A 14,194-nucleotide genomic window follows, 5' to 3' on the forward strand; every position below is an offset into this window, starting at 1 on the left:
GCGTGCCCCGGCCGGCCCCCTGCCGCTCGCCTGCGGCCTCCTATGCACATGCACACCCCCACACACACACACAAACACACACACACACGAATGTTTAATGTCAAAACGTTAGATTATATAAATGTTAGATTATATAAGAATTAGATAATGTTAGATGAGTTAGTTTTTTATAGTTTTAGTTATAGATGAATTTATATTAATGTTAGATGAATTAATATATATTAAATTTAGGTATATGATATTTGATCATCTAATTAAAATTTTAGTATATAGAACTAGCTACTTTATTTTTAGTAAGGAAATTAATAGAACTAGTTTAGTTGAATTAGTTGAATTAGTTGAACTAGTTAGTTGAATTAGGAGCAATATTTTATTTAGGTATATTTTTAGTAAGTGCTTAGTTGGATTAATTAGTTGAACTTGCTAGTTGAATTAATAGAACTAGTTTAATTAGTTGAATTAATATAATTAATAGGTGTTTAATGTTTCACCTATGAACATAGGAAATGTCGTCTGACAACGAAAATGATTTCATTATGTGCGAAGACTGCGAAGACCAACACGGCCTGTGCGACAAAAATTTCCTAGTTGATGATAGGCGCTTCAGCATCAAGCTGGATGAGACCTTCGAAGTGGATACAGTAAGTCACAACGGCAGGTCGTTTTTCGTAATTAATCAAGACTTATATATGCTTCATTTTCTTCAACATATTATTTTAACTTTTCACTATTCTACTAGTGTATCCGCTGCTATGCAAGAATTTTTGTCTTGGATAAGATAGGTTTTAGTCCTAACAAAACTATGGAGGTAAAGAGAGTTTACTTGAAGACCGAGCATGGTTATACCTTCAACGCCAAATTATACAATCAAGAAACCTACACCCATTTTGAATGCAAAACTTGGCAAGCACTATGCAAGGCTTATGCATTTGAGCATGATATGTTTATCACCTTTGATATTCGTCCCTAAGATGATATTGAAGGTAATAGAGACATTTGGGTCGATATGCAGATGCCTCCAGTTCTACCATTATGTGAGTTTCTCAACCATATTTATGTTCGATATTGTTTTTTTTAAATAATTGACAACTAAATTCTATTGACAGCTTATTTCCATTCAAGCAAACATGTCCAGCACTTGGTAGACATGACCGTCCACTGTCCTGGGGCTGAACTAAACTGCGAGGAGATAAGTCTATATGTTTCATGGCTTGAGGATCTTGATGCTGTCAAGAGAAATTATTTTCCTAGACTTGCAAATCTTAGTACTCAAAACGTGCGACCAATAGTGTTCGTATTGAACTACGGTCACATGTATTTAGGAAAGATGGTAAGATTTTTCCTATTTGTCCTCAGTGCATCTTTTGCATACATTATTTTTTAAGCTAAACTTCATGTCGCTAAGTATGATACTATACAATGTTCTCTTCAACAGGGACTCCCGATGATAGTTGTGCCTCAGTGGATCTCGACTAACGGTCACATGTAAATTGTTAGGTTATAGCCAAGACATCCTACATTGCACACGAGTGCATTCAGGATTCCTAGAACCGAGAAATGCTTAATAGTGAAAGACTGGAGCAAAATTGTGAATGATCGCACAGAAATACTAGGAGTTGATAACCCATAAGTATAGGGGATCACAATAGTTTTTGAGGGTAGAGTATTCAACCCAAATTTATTGATTCGACACAAGGGGAGCCAAAGAATATTCTCAAGTATTAGCAGTTGAGTTGTCAATTCAACCACACCTGGATAACTTAGTATCTGCAGCAAAGTATTTAGTAGCAAAGTAGTATGATAGTAATAGTAATAGTGGCAAAGGTAACAACAACAGTTTTGTAGTAATTGTAACAATAGCAACGGAAAAGTAAATAAGCAAAGCACAATATGTAAAAAGCTCGTAGGCATTGGATCAGTGATGGATAATTATGTCGGATGCGATTCCTCATGTAATAGCTATAACATAGGGTGACAGAGAACTAACTCCAGTTCATCAATGTAATGTAGGCATGTATTCCGAATATAGTCATACGTGCTTATGGAAAAGAACTTGCATGACATCTTTTGTCCTACCCTCCCGTGGCAGCGGGGTCCTAATGGAAACTAAGGGATATTAAGGCATCATTTTAATAGAGAACCGGACCAAAGCATTAACACTTAGTGAATACATGAACTCCTCAAACTACGGTCATCACCGAGAAGTATCCCGATTATTGTCACTTTGGGGTTGTCGGATCATAACACATAATAGGTGACTATAGACTTGCAAGATAGGATCAAGAACTCACATATATTCATGAAAACATAATAGGTTCAGATCTGAAATCATGGCACTCGGGCCCTAGTGACAAGCATTAAGCATAGCAAAGTCATAGCAACATCAATCTCAGAACATAGTGGATACTAGGGATCAAATCCTAACAAAACTAACTTGATTACATGGTAAATCTCATCCAACCCATCACCATCCACCAAGCCTACGATGGAATTACTCACGCAAGGCGGTGAGCATCATGAAATTGGTGATGGGGAATGGTTGATGATGACGACGACGACGAATCCCCCTCTCCGGAGCCCCGAACGGACTCCAGATTAGCCCTCCCGAGAGAGATTAGGGCTTGGCGGCGGCTCTGTATCGTAAAACGCAATGAAACTTTCTCTCTGATTTTTCTCTCCGTGAAATGGAATATATAGAGTTGGAGTTGAGGTTGGTGGAGCAGCAGGGGGCCCACAAGACAGGGGGGCACGCCCCCCACCCTCGTGGACAGGGTGTGGGCCACCTGGTCTTGATTCTTTCGCTAGTATTTGTTATATTTTCCAAAAGTTATCTCGTGGATTTTCAGGTCATTCTGAGAACTTTTGTTTTCGGCGCAATAAACAACACCATGGCAGTTCTGCTGAAAACAACATCAGTCCGGGTTAGTTTCATTCAAATCATGCAAGTTAGAGTCCAAAACAAGGGCAAAAGTGTTTGGAAAAGTAGATACGTTGGAGACGTATCAACTCCCCCAAGCTTAAACATTTGATTGTCCTCAAGCAATTCAGTTGATAAACTGAAAGTGATAAAGAATTTTTTTTACAAACTCTGTTTGCTCTTGTTGTTGTAAATATGTAAAGCCAACATTCAAGTTTTCAGCAAAGATTATGAACTAACCATATTCACAATAACACTTAGGTCTCATGTTTACTCATATCAATGGCATAATCAACTAGCGAGCAATAATAATAAATCTCGGATGACAAGACTTTCTCAAAACAATCATAATATGATATAACAAGATGGTATCTCGCTAGCCCTTTCTGAGACCGCATAACATAAATGCAGAGCACCTTTAAAGACCAAGGACTGACTAAACATTGTAATTCATGGTAAAAGAGATCCAGTCAAGTCATACCCAATATAAATTAATAATAATGAATGCAAATGACAGTATGCTCTCCAGCGGGTGCTTTTTAATAAGAGGGTGATGACTCAACATAAAAGTAAATAGATAGGCCCTTCACAGAGGGAAGCAGGTATTTGTAGAGGTACCAGAGCTCGATTTTAAAATAGAGATGGATAACATTTTGAGTGGCATACTTTCACTGTCAATGCAACAACTATGAGATGATGATATCTTCCATGCTACACACATTATAGGCGGTTCCCAAACAGAATGGTAAAGTTTATACTCCCCCACCACCAACAAGCACACTCCATGGCCATCCGAAACAACGGGGTGCTGTCCATGCCAACAATAGTCCTGGGGAGTTTTGTTTCAATTATTTTAATTTGCTTTGATCTTTTTGATCATGGGACTGGGCATCCCGGTTACTAGCCATTTTCTCGTGAATGAGGAGCGGAGTCCACTCCCTTTGATAATAACCCACCTAGCATGGAAGATACAGACAACCTAGTTGAAACATGAGCTGCTCGAGCATACAAAACAAAATTTCATTTGAAGGTTTGGAGTTTGGCACATACAAATCTACTTGGAACGGCAGGTAAATACCGCATATAGGAATTTATGGTGGACTCATATGGAATAACTTTGGGGTTTATGGAGTTTGGATGCACAAGCAGTATTTCCGCTTAGTACAGGTGAAGGCTAGCAAAAGACTAGGAATCGACCAACTAAGAGAGCGACAACAGTCATGAACATGCATTAAAATTAATCTACACCAGGTGCAAGCATGAGTAGGATATAATCCACCATGAACATAAATATCGTGAAGGCTATATTGATTTTGTTTCAACTACATGCGTGAACATGTGCCAAGTCGAGTCACTCGAATCATTCAAAGGAGGATACCATCACATCATACCACATCACAATCATTTTAATAGCATGTTGGCACGCAAGGTAAACCATTATAAACTCTTAGCTAATTAAGCATGGCATAAGCAACTATAATCTCTAATTGTCATTGCAAACATGTTTATTCATAATAGGCTGAATCAGGAATGATGAACTCATCATATTTACGAAAACAAGAGAGGTCGAGTTCATACCAGCTTTTCTCATCTCAATCAGTCTATCATATATCGTCATTATTGCCTTTCACTTGCACGACTAAACGTTGTGTATAATAATAATAGTGCACGTGCATTGGCCTAAGCTGGAATCTGCAAGCATTCAATTCAAGAGAGAAGACAAGGTAATATGGGCTCTAAGTTAAATAAACGATCATGCATATGAGAGCCACTAAGCATTTTCAATATGGTCTTCTACTCTTGACCCCCAAGAGAAAGAAAAGAAATAAAACTATTTACACGGGAAAGCTCCCAACAAGCAAAAGAAGAACGGGAAATCTGTTTGGGTTTTCTTCTTAATTACTACAAGCATGGAAATTGAACTAACTAATCTTTTTGGTTTTATTAAAGTTTATCAAACACACAAGAAGAAAACTAGAAAAAGAAAATTAAACTAGCATGGATAATACAATGAAAGAGTATGAGCACCGACAACTAGAATAGTGTGTGAACATGTATGTAAAGTCGGTGAGAAATACGTACTCCCCCAAGCTTAGACTTTTGGCCTAAGTTGGTCTATGGTCAAGGATCGCGGCTACTCTCCCCGGTGTACTGAGGAGTATCATCTGGATACCACTGGCTGGCGATCTCCTTCGGATCCCACTGATAACAGGATGAATGATAAGGGTCCAATGGAGGTTCCGACTCAGGCTCTGGAGTGGATGTCTGGCCTCGATGCGCATACACATCCTTCGGCAAGACGAGGTAACGACCTACAGTTAAATCAAACAACAAAGGCGCATGCAGGGTAATAATCTCATTGTGTTTCTTATTAAATCTCAGGTTATACAGGAGCATCCTGTCATCATTGTCAACAATAAATTCATGCGCTACCGTGCTCCAGTAATCTAAAAAGTAAAGGGGCATCAGTGTCTCCTCTTTCTCATCATGCCTAATAGGTATCTCGAAATATTTAGCAAGGCATGCAGCATAGATACCTCCAAAGATGGGGCCCTTTGTACGATTTAGGCTTAACCGTTTAGCAATAACGGCACCCATACTAAAAGTGTCATCACCGAATAAGGCATGGAGCAGAATAACAGTATCAGGAACACTGAAGTTTCCACTATTTCCACGACTAATTAAGCATCGACTAGCAAATATGGCAAAGTAGCGTAAAACAGGAAAATGTATGCTACTGATTCTCGCATCGGAACCCTTGTTCGAATCCCCTACAGTAATAGTGTTAACAAAACCATCCACATCTTTATGATGTGGTTCATCTAAGCTTCCCTCAAAGGGTATTCTACATACCGCGCAAAAATTACGTAATAACATTTCCTTGAACTCATCACATAAATGAAACGATACGGAAGGAGGTGAATTCTTAGGATAATAATAAAAGTTTTGCACGAAGGTATTGGTGAGTAAGAGATACTGATCGATCCGGTCGTGGAGGAAGTCTATGAGGCCCGCATTTTCAGCCAATGAATAAAAGTCTTCATAAATTCCGGCTGCTCTCAAGAAATTGTCACAAGGCCACTCACAAGGCCTTACTTACGCTACGCGAGGAAGATTATACTTGGCCTTTTCTTTCTCCTTAGCTTGTTTATCCTTGGAGCTTTAGCTAGAAGAGCCCCTCAATAATCTCCTTATCATTTTCTGAAAATTTCCGAATTTTTTAGTAACTTCAAATAAAAGTGAATCAAACTAAACAAGATTGATAGTAATTACTCCCACAAGTGCCTAGAGTCTATATCATGCATTATAATTACTTGGGACCTCATAATTTGACATGCAAGATCAAGAACAGGGTCACCTATGCAGCAAAAATTTGCAATGAATAAAGTACTAGAACAAAAACTAATTGGACCATTGGAGGAGTCACATACCAAACAACAATCTCCCGAAGCAGTTTTGTGAACGAAGCTTTGAGCAAGGAGATCGAAAATCGCAGCAAAATGAGATCGAACTCGTGCTTGAGCTGGATGGGGATTTTTTTTGGGAGGAAGATGGAGTGTGTGGGTGCAGGAATAAGTGGAGGGGGCCACCGTGGGCCCACGAGATAGGGGGGCGCGCCCAGGGGGAGTGGGCGCGCCCTGGACCCTCGTGGCCAGGTGCTTGCCCCCCTGCTGTGTTCTCAGTGCCTAAAATCCTCAAATATTCCATAAAAAATCATACTAAATTTGCAGGGCATTTGGAGCACTTTTATTTTCAGGATAATTTTTATTGCACGGATAATTCAGAAAATAGACAGATAATACTATTTTTGCTTTATTTATTCTAAATAACAAGTAAAAAGAAGGTACAGAAGGTTGTGCCTTCTAGTTTCATCCATCTCATGATCATCAAAAGGAATTCACTAACAAGGTTGGTCAAGTCTTGTTAACAAACTCATTCCGAATAACATGGAACCGGATAAATTTCGAATAACACTAGGTTACTTCAACGGGGATATGAACATTCCCAACAATAAGAATATCATACTTTTTCTTGACAGTAGGAAGAGGAAATTCAAAACCTCCAATAATGATAGTTGGAACTTTTCCAATAGAATTGATGCTATGAACTTGAGGTTGTTTCCTCGAAAAGTGTACCGTATGCTCATTACCATTAACATGAAAAGTGACATTGCCTTTATTGCAATCAATAACAGCCCCTGCATTATTCAAAAAGGGTCTACCAAGGATAATCGACATACTATCGTCCTCGGGAATATCAAGAATAACAAAGTCTGTTAAGATAGTGACATTTGCAACCATAACAGGCACATCCTCACAAATACCAATAGGTATAGCAGTTGATTTATCAACCATTTGCAAAGATATTTCAGTAGGTGTCAACTTATTCAATTCAAGTCTACGATATAAAGAGAGAGGCATAACACTAACACCGGCTCCAAGATAACATAAATCAATTTTAACATAATTTCTTTTAATGGAGCATGGTATAGATGGTACCCCTGGATCTCCAAGTTTCTTTGGTATTCCACCTTTAAAAGTATAATTAGTAAGCATGGTGGAAATTTCAGCTTCCGGTATCTTTTTTTTATTCGTAATGATATCCTTCATATTTTTAGCATAAGGTTTTACTTTAAGCATATCAGTTAAGCACATACGTAAGAAAATAGGTCTAATCATTTTAGCAAAGCGCTCAAAATTTTCATCATCCTTTGTCTTGGATGGTTTAGGAGGAAAATGCATGGGTTTCTGAACCCATAGTTCTCTTTCTTTACCGTGCTTCCTAGCAACAAAATCTCTCTTATCATAACATTGATTCTTTGATTGTGGGTTATCAAGTTCAACAACAGGTTCAATCTCTACATCATTAGTATTGCTAGGTTGAGCATCAACATGAACATTATCATTAACATTATCACTAGGTTCATGTTCATCACCAGATTGTGTTTCAGCATCAGAAATAGAAATATTATTGGGATTCTCAGGTGTGTCTACAACAGGTTCACTAGAAGCATGCAAAGTCCTATTGTTCTTCTTTTTCTTCCTTTTAGAAGGACTAGGTGCATCTAAATTATTTCTCTGAGAATCTTGCTCGATTCTCTTAGGGTGGCCTTCAGGATACAAAGGTTCCTGAGTCATTCTACCAGTTCTAGTAGCCACTCTAACAGCAAAATCATGTTTATTATTTAATTCATCGAGCAAATCACTTTGAGCTTTAAGTACTTGCTCCGCTTGAGTGGTAACCATAGAAGCATATTTGCTAATGAGTTTAAGTTCACCTTTAACTCTAGCCATATAATCACTCAAGCGTCCTATCTCGAAAGCATTATTCTTTAATTCTCTACCAACATAAGCATTAAAACATTCTTGTCTAGCCATAAAGTCATCAAATTCATCTAAGCATGGGCTATGAAATTTAGTAGATGGGATTTCAACTTTATCATATCTATAGAGAGAATTTACCTTTACTACCTGTGTCGGGTTATCAAGACAATGTGTTTCTTCAACAGGCGGTATATTAAGACCATGTATTTCTTCGATAGGAGGTAAATTCTTAACATCTTCACCTTTAATACCTTTTTCTTTCATTGATTTCTTTGCCTCTTGAATATCTTCAGGACTAAGAAATAGAACTCCCTTCTTCTTCGGAGTTGGTTTAGGAATAGGCTCAGGAGTTGGCTCAATTGGTTCAGGAATTGCCTTAGGAATTGGATCAGGGAGAGTCCAATTATTTTCATTAGTTAGCATATTATTCAATAGCAATTCAGCTTGGTCGACTGTTCTTTCCCTAAAAACACAACCAGCACAACTATCCAAGTGGTGCTTGGAAGCATCAGTTAGTCCATTATAAAAGATATCAAGTATTTCATTTTTCTTAAGAGGATGATCAGGCAAAGCATTAAGTAATCGGAGAAGCCTCCCCCAAGCTTGTGGGAGACTCTCTTCTTCAATTTGCACAAAATTATATATTTCTCGCAAGGCAGCTTGTTTCTTATGAGTAGGGAAATATTTAGCAGAGAAGTAATAAATCATATCCTGGGGACTACGCACACAACCAGGATCAAGAGAATTAAACCAAGTTTTAGCATCACCCTTTAATGAGAATGGAAATATCTTAAGGATATAATAATAGTGAGACTTCTCATCATTAGTAAACAGGGTGGCTATATCATTCAACTTGGTAAGATGTGCCACAACAGTTTCAGATTCATAGCCATAAAAAGGATCAGATTCAACCAAAGTAATTATCTCAGGATCAACAGAGAATTCATAATCTTTATCAGTAACAAAGATAGGTGAAGTAGCAAAAGCAGGGTCATATTTCATTCTAGCATTCAGAGTTTTCTGTTTAAGTTTAGCTAGTAATTTCTTAAGATCAGATCTATCATTGCAAGCAAAAAGATCTCTAGCAGTTTCTTCATCCATAACATAACCCTCAGGAACAACAGGCAATTCATACTTAGGGGGAGAACCTTCATCATCACTATCTTCAATAATTTCATCATCAATAATTTCGTTCTCTCTAACCCTAACAAGTTGTTCATCAAGAAATTCACCTAATGGCAAAGTAGTATCAAGCATGGAAGTAATTTCATCATAAGTATCATGCATAGCAGAAGTGGCATCATCAATAACATGCGACATATCAGAATTCATAGCAGTAGCAGGTTTAGGTGTCGCAAGCTTACTCAAAACAGAAGGAGAATCTAGTGCAGAGCTAGATGGCAGTTCCTTACCTCCCCTCGTAGTTGAGGGAAAAATCTTAGTTCCTTCGTCTTTCATGTTCCTCATAGTGATCAGCAGATATAAATCCCAAGTGACTCAAAGAACAGAGCTATGTTCCCCGGTAAAGGTGCCAGAAAATAGTCTTGATAACCCACAAGTATAGGGGATTGCAACAGTTTTCGAGGGTAGAGTATTCAACCCAAATTTATTGATTCGACACAAGGGGAGCCAAAGAATATTCTCAAGTATTAGCAGTTGAGTTGTCAATTCAACCACACCTGGATAACTTAATATCTGCAGCAAAGTATTTAGTAGCAAAGTAGTATGATAGTAATGGTAACAGTGGCAAAGGTAACGGTAGCAGTTTTGTAGTAATTGTAACAGTAGCAACGGAAAAGTAAATAAGCAAAGCACAACATGTAAAAAGCTCGTAGGCATTGGATCAGTGATGGATAATTATGTCGGATGTGATTCCTCATGTAATATCTATAACATAGGGTGACAGAGAACTAACTCCAGTTCATCAATGTAATGTAGGCATGTATTCCGAATATAGTCATACGTGCTTATGGAAAAGAACTTGCATGACATCTTTTGTCCTACCCTCCCGTGGCAGCGGGGTCCTAATGGAAACTAAGGGATATTAAGGCCTCCTTTTAATAGAGAACCGGACCAAAGCATTAACACTTAGTGAATACATGAACTCCTCAAACTACGGTCATCACCGAGAAGTATCCCAATTATTGTCACTTCGGGGTTGTCAGGTCATAACACATAATATGTGACTATAGACTTGCAAGATAGGATCAAGAACTCACATATATTCATGAAAACATAATAGGTTCAGATCTGAAATCATGACACTCGGGCCCTAGTGACAAGCATTAAGCATAGCAAAGTCATAGCAACATCAATCTCAGAACATAGTGGATACTAGGGATCAAATCCTAACAAAACTAACTTGATTACATGGTAAATCTCATCCAACCCATCACCGTCCAGCAAGCCTACGATGGAATTACTCACGCACGGCAGTGAGCATCATGAAATTGGTGATGGAGGATGGTTGATGATGACGACGGCGACGAATCCCCCTCTCCGGAGCCCCGAACGGACTCCAGATCAGCCCTCCCGGGAGAGATTAGGGCTTGGCGGCGGCTCTGTATCGTAAAATGCGATGAAACTTTCTCTCCGATTTTTCTCTCCGTGAAACGGAATATATAGAGTTGGAGTTGAGGTCGGTGGAGCAGTAGGGGGCCCTCGAGACAGGGGGGCGCGCCCAGGGGAAGGGGGCGCGCCTCCCACCCTCGTGGACAGGGTGTGCCCCCCGGCCTTGATTCTTTCACTAGTATTTTTTATATTTTCCAAAAGTTATCTCCATGGATTTTTAGGTCATTCCGAGAACTTTTGTTTTCTGCACAATAAACAACACCATGGAAGTTCTGCTGAAAACAGCATCAGTCCGGGTTAGTTTCATTCAAATCATGCAAGTTAGAGTCCAAAACAAGGGCAAAAGTGTTTGGAAAAGTAGATACGTTGGAGACGTATCAGGAGTCAACAATCAGAAGCGCAACCCACGATTAGAAGACATGTTCATCTGCATGCTCCAATATGATGAATCAGGAGAGCTACACATGTTCTCTGCCATTTTACCTGAGAGAGAGCAACATGAGTGATTAGCATGCTCTTAGTACTTGTCCTCTCATGTCCGTGTTCTTCGTCGTGAACTTAGTCTCAAAGAGTGATCATGTTGAACTCAATGATATCTTTCCTTCTAGTACAAAGTGAATGTTTCTTCTTTAAGCTGGTATTGGTGGTGATTAGATAGCAGTAATGACTATGATGATTAAATAGTGGTAATGACGACTATAATAATTTTTAGCTAGCTAGTATAATGTTAACTTGTTGGTGATGGTATGCAATAGTTTTTATATTAATATGATGATGATGAGTTATTATATCATTTATGAAAGAAACCGCAGATTAGTTTCAACTAGATGGATCTTAGCTAGTTAAGTGATCAAGTATATGCCATATCCATATTAATTACTTGCTCACCTAATATAAGTGATCAAGTAATATATATGGATATGGCATATATACTTTGATCACTTAGCTAGGATCCATACATGCATCCAGTTATAACTAATCTGCGGTACTTTCACCTAATGATTTAACAACTCATTATAATATAAAAACAATCTCTAAATTAAATTGAAAACACAAAACTAAAGGAAAAATAAAAAATAAAACCACCCCCCCCGAACATTTAGTACCGGTTGGTGTTACCAACCGGTACTATAGGTCTCCCCGCACCCGGCCCTCGCTCGTGCCACGTGGTGGCACTTTAGTGGCGGTTCGTGCCCTTACAGAACCTGCACTAAAAGCCCTTACGAACCGGTGCTATAGCCCGGTTCTACACTAGTGATAAGCGCTCATACATACATGCATACACTCACCCCTATGAACACATACACACCTATCCCTATGAGCACCTTTGAAAAACCGAGCTGACACATCATCTTGTGATTTACGAAGTCACCTTAGGAGCCTCGTCGTTGACGGGAATGTCTCCTCCCACGCGTATAGTCGAAAATCCTGAAATAAATTCAGGAATAATACGAGCACCAGGACTTGAACCCTGGTAGACTGAAATACCACCGTCCCTCTAACCATCCAACCACAAGTTGGTCCGCGTCCGTTTTTTCTGTTGAGATGTGCGGATGTTGGCTCAGACTGGCCATACATATGAGGGCTTTCATTGCGTGAATTCATGACAACGAGTAGTGGGAAGAATCTCTACACGCATAAGCATACTTTTCTAGTCAACATTGAAATATCTCTAGTTCTCTTTTCTAGCCAAAATTGGCCAAAACATGGGCAACCAAAACCTTGATCGAAGTATTGGCTAGCCAAATTTTAACACAGCTAGTTTTTGTTCTTTGAAGTAATTAAAAGCAGGGCTAGGTGTGTGACAATTTAGACAAAAGTCCGGCACGTCTCCGGACGGTGCTAGCGGCGACGACACCCATGAGTGTCGTTCCCCTCCTTGGAGGCGTCGCGGTGAGTGTCGACACCTTGCTCCCACTCACTTGGATTGATATCTTCGGGTGAAAGCCTTGGTTCGGATCCAGACCGACGATGGCGGCTTTCTAGGCGGCGTTTCTCTGTTGGGAGCATCGTTTGTGAAGACACGACTTAAAGGTTCTATGCCGCATTTTCTTCGTGCTCGTCGCTGCCCTAGATTGTGATTCAAGGGCTCTATGTACACCATCATTTGTGAGTCCAAGTCGATGGCTTTCTTGGGGTTGTCCGAGTCCCGCCAGTCACTTGCCTCCTCTTTTAGGCAATCAAGGTTGGTTGGTGCGTCGACAAGGAGGGTTCTTTCAAGGTGTTACCTTTTGGAGGTGATCTAAGTTGGTTGAGAAGCGACTTTGTTGATGAGTTTAAGGAAGACTCATTTGCATTCGAGTTGTGTTACATGCATCTGAGTCGGTGTTATGTTTGCTTCCCACAGGTATGTAGTGATAGCTCGCAAGTTCTTGTACTCCATCCGTTGCCTTCTATATACAGTATTTTCTAAAGCTACGACACACAATTTGCATGCTCTCGTAAAAAAATAGAGCCACCTTGAGCTCAAACAAACACTGAAGTTGGAGTGGAAAAGAGGTGGCCGCCACGGAGGCAAATCTGTAGCCCCAGTTGAGAAGTCTAGCGATTCTAAAAATATAAATTTAAGAAGTTAGCCTTTGCTGCTGTGGAGATGCAGCTACATTCCGCGCGTTCCCGGCCATGGCTATCTCCTCGCCCTCCCCTGGCTTCCACGTCTCCCTCCACTTCCAAAACCCCACCCCCACCCCCACCCCCCACCCAGGCCCCAACCGCAAGCCCCGGCCGACCCCGACCAACGAGACGCTCCGTCGCCGCCTCCTCCGCAAGGGCGTATCCGCGACGCCCAAGATCCTCCATGCCCTCCGCAAGAAGGAGGCCGGCAAGTCGCTCCGGCGCGCGAGGAAGGAGGCCTCCGCCGCCGCTGCGCCGCCGAAGGAGGACGCGCTGGTGGCAGAAGAGGAGGCCCGCTTCCGCGCGGCCGCCGAGGAGTACCGCGTCCTCATGGGGCGGCCCTGGCACGGCGTCCGCGGCGTCGTGGGCCCTCCGCGCGCCGCCTCCGGCGAGGAGGGCCTCGTCGGCCTGCGGAAGATGCTCGAGGAGAGGAGCGGCGACAGATTCCAGTGGCTTCTTGACGGCGACGTGGAAAATGAGGGGGTGGAGGATGCCAAGGGGAAGCAGAGGCGCGTCGGCTCCGGCTGGATTTCGGAGGTGGGGGACGAGGAGAGGAGGATTGATTTGCTGGTCAGTAGGTAAGCGACGTTTCTTTCTTACGCTTGCTCTTTCAATGCGTTCTTTGTTTTTAACCGTTTATTAACAGCTCTGGAGTAGTGTTGGCTGCTCTCAACTTATGCAGTTACTTTTGCAAAACCATGAGTAATATGAGAACTACTTGAGTTGTATGATAGTAGCAAGGATACCTGTAAAACTAAAATATTGAAAG

At 40.7% G+C, this 14,194-nt stretch overlaps 1 pseudogene; it reads left to right on the top strand.

Annotated features, from left to right (window-relative positions):
* Positions 1 to 13,434: 13,434 nt before the first annotated feature.
* LOC123069116 (pentatricopeptide repeat-containing protein At5g67570, chloroplastic-like) overlaps positions 13,435 to 14,194 on the top strand; it is a 6,311-nt pseudogene continuing 5,551 nt past the window's right edge.

Source organism: Triticum aestivum, chromosome 3B, assembly GCF_018294505.1.
Source record: "Triticum aestivum cultivar Chinese Spring chromosome 3B, IWGSC CS RefSeq v2.1, whole genome shotgun sequence".
Classification (NCBI taxonomy): domain Eukaryota; kingdom Viridiplantae; phylum Streptophyta; class Magnoliopsida; order Poales; family Poaceae; genus Triticum; species Triticum aestivum.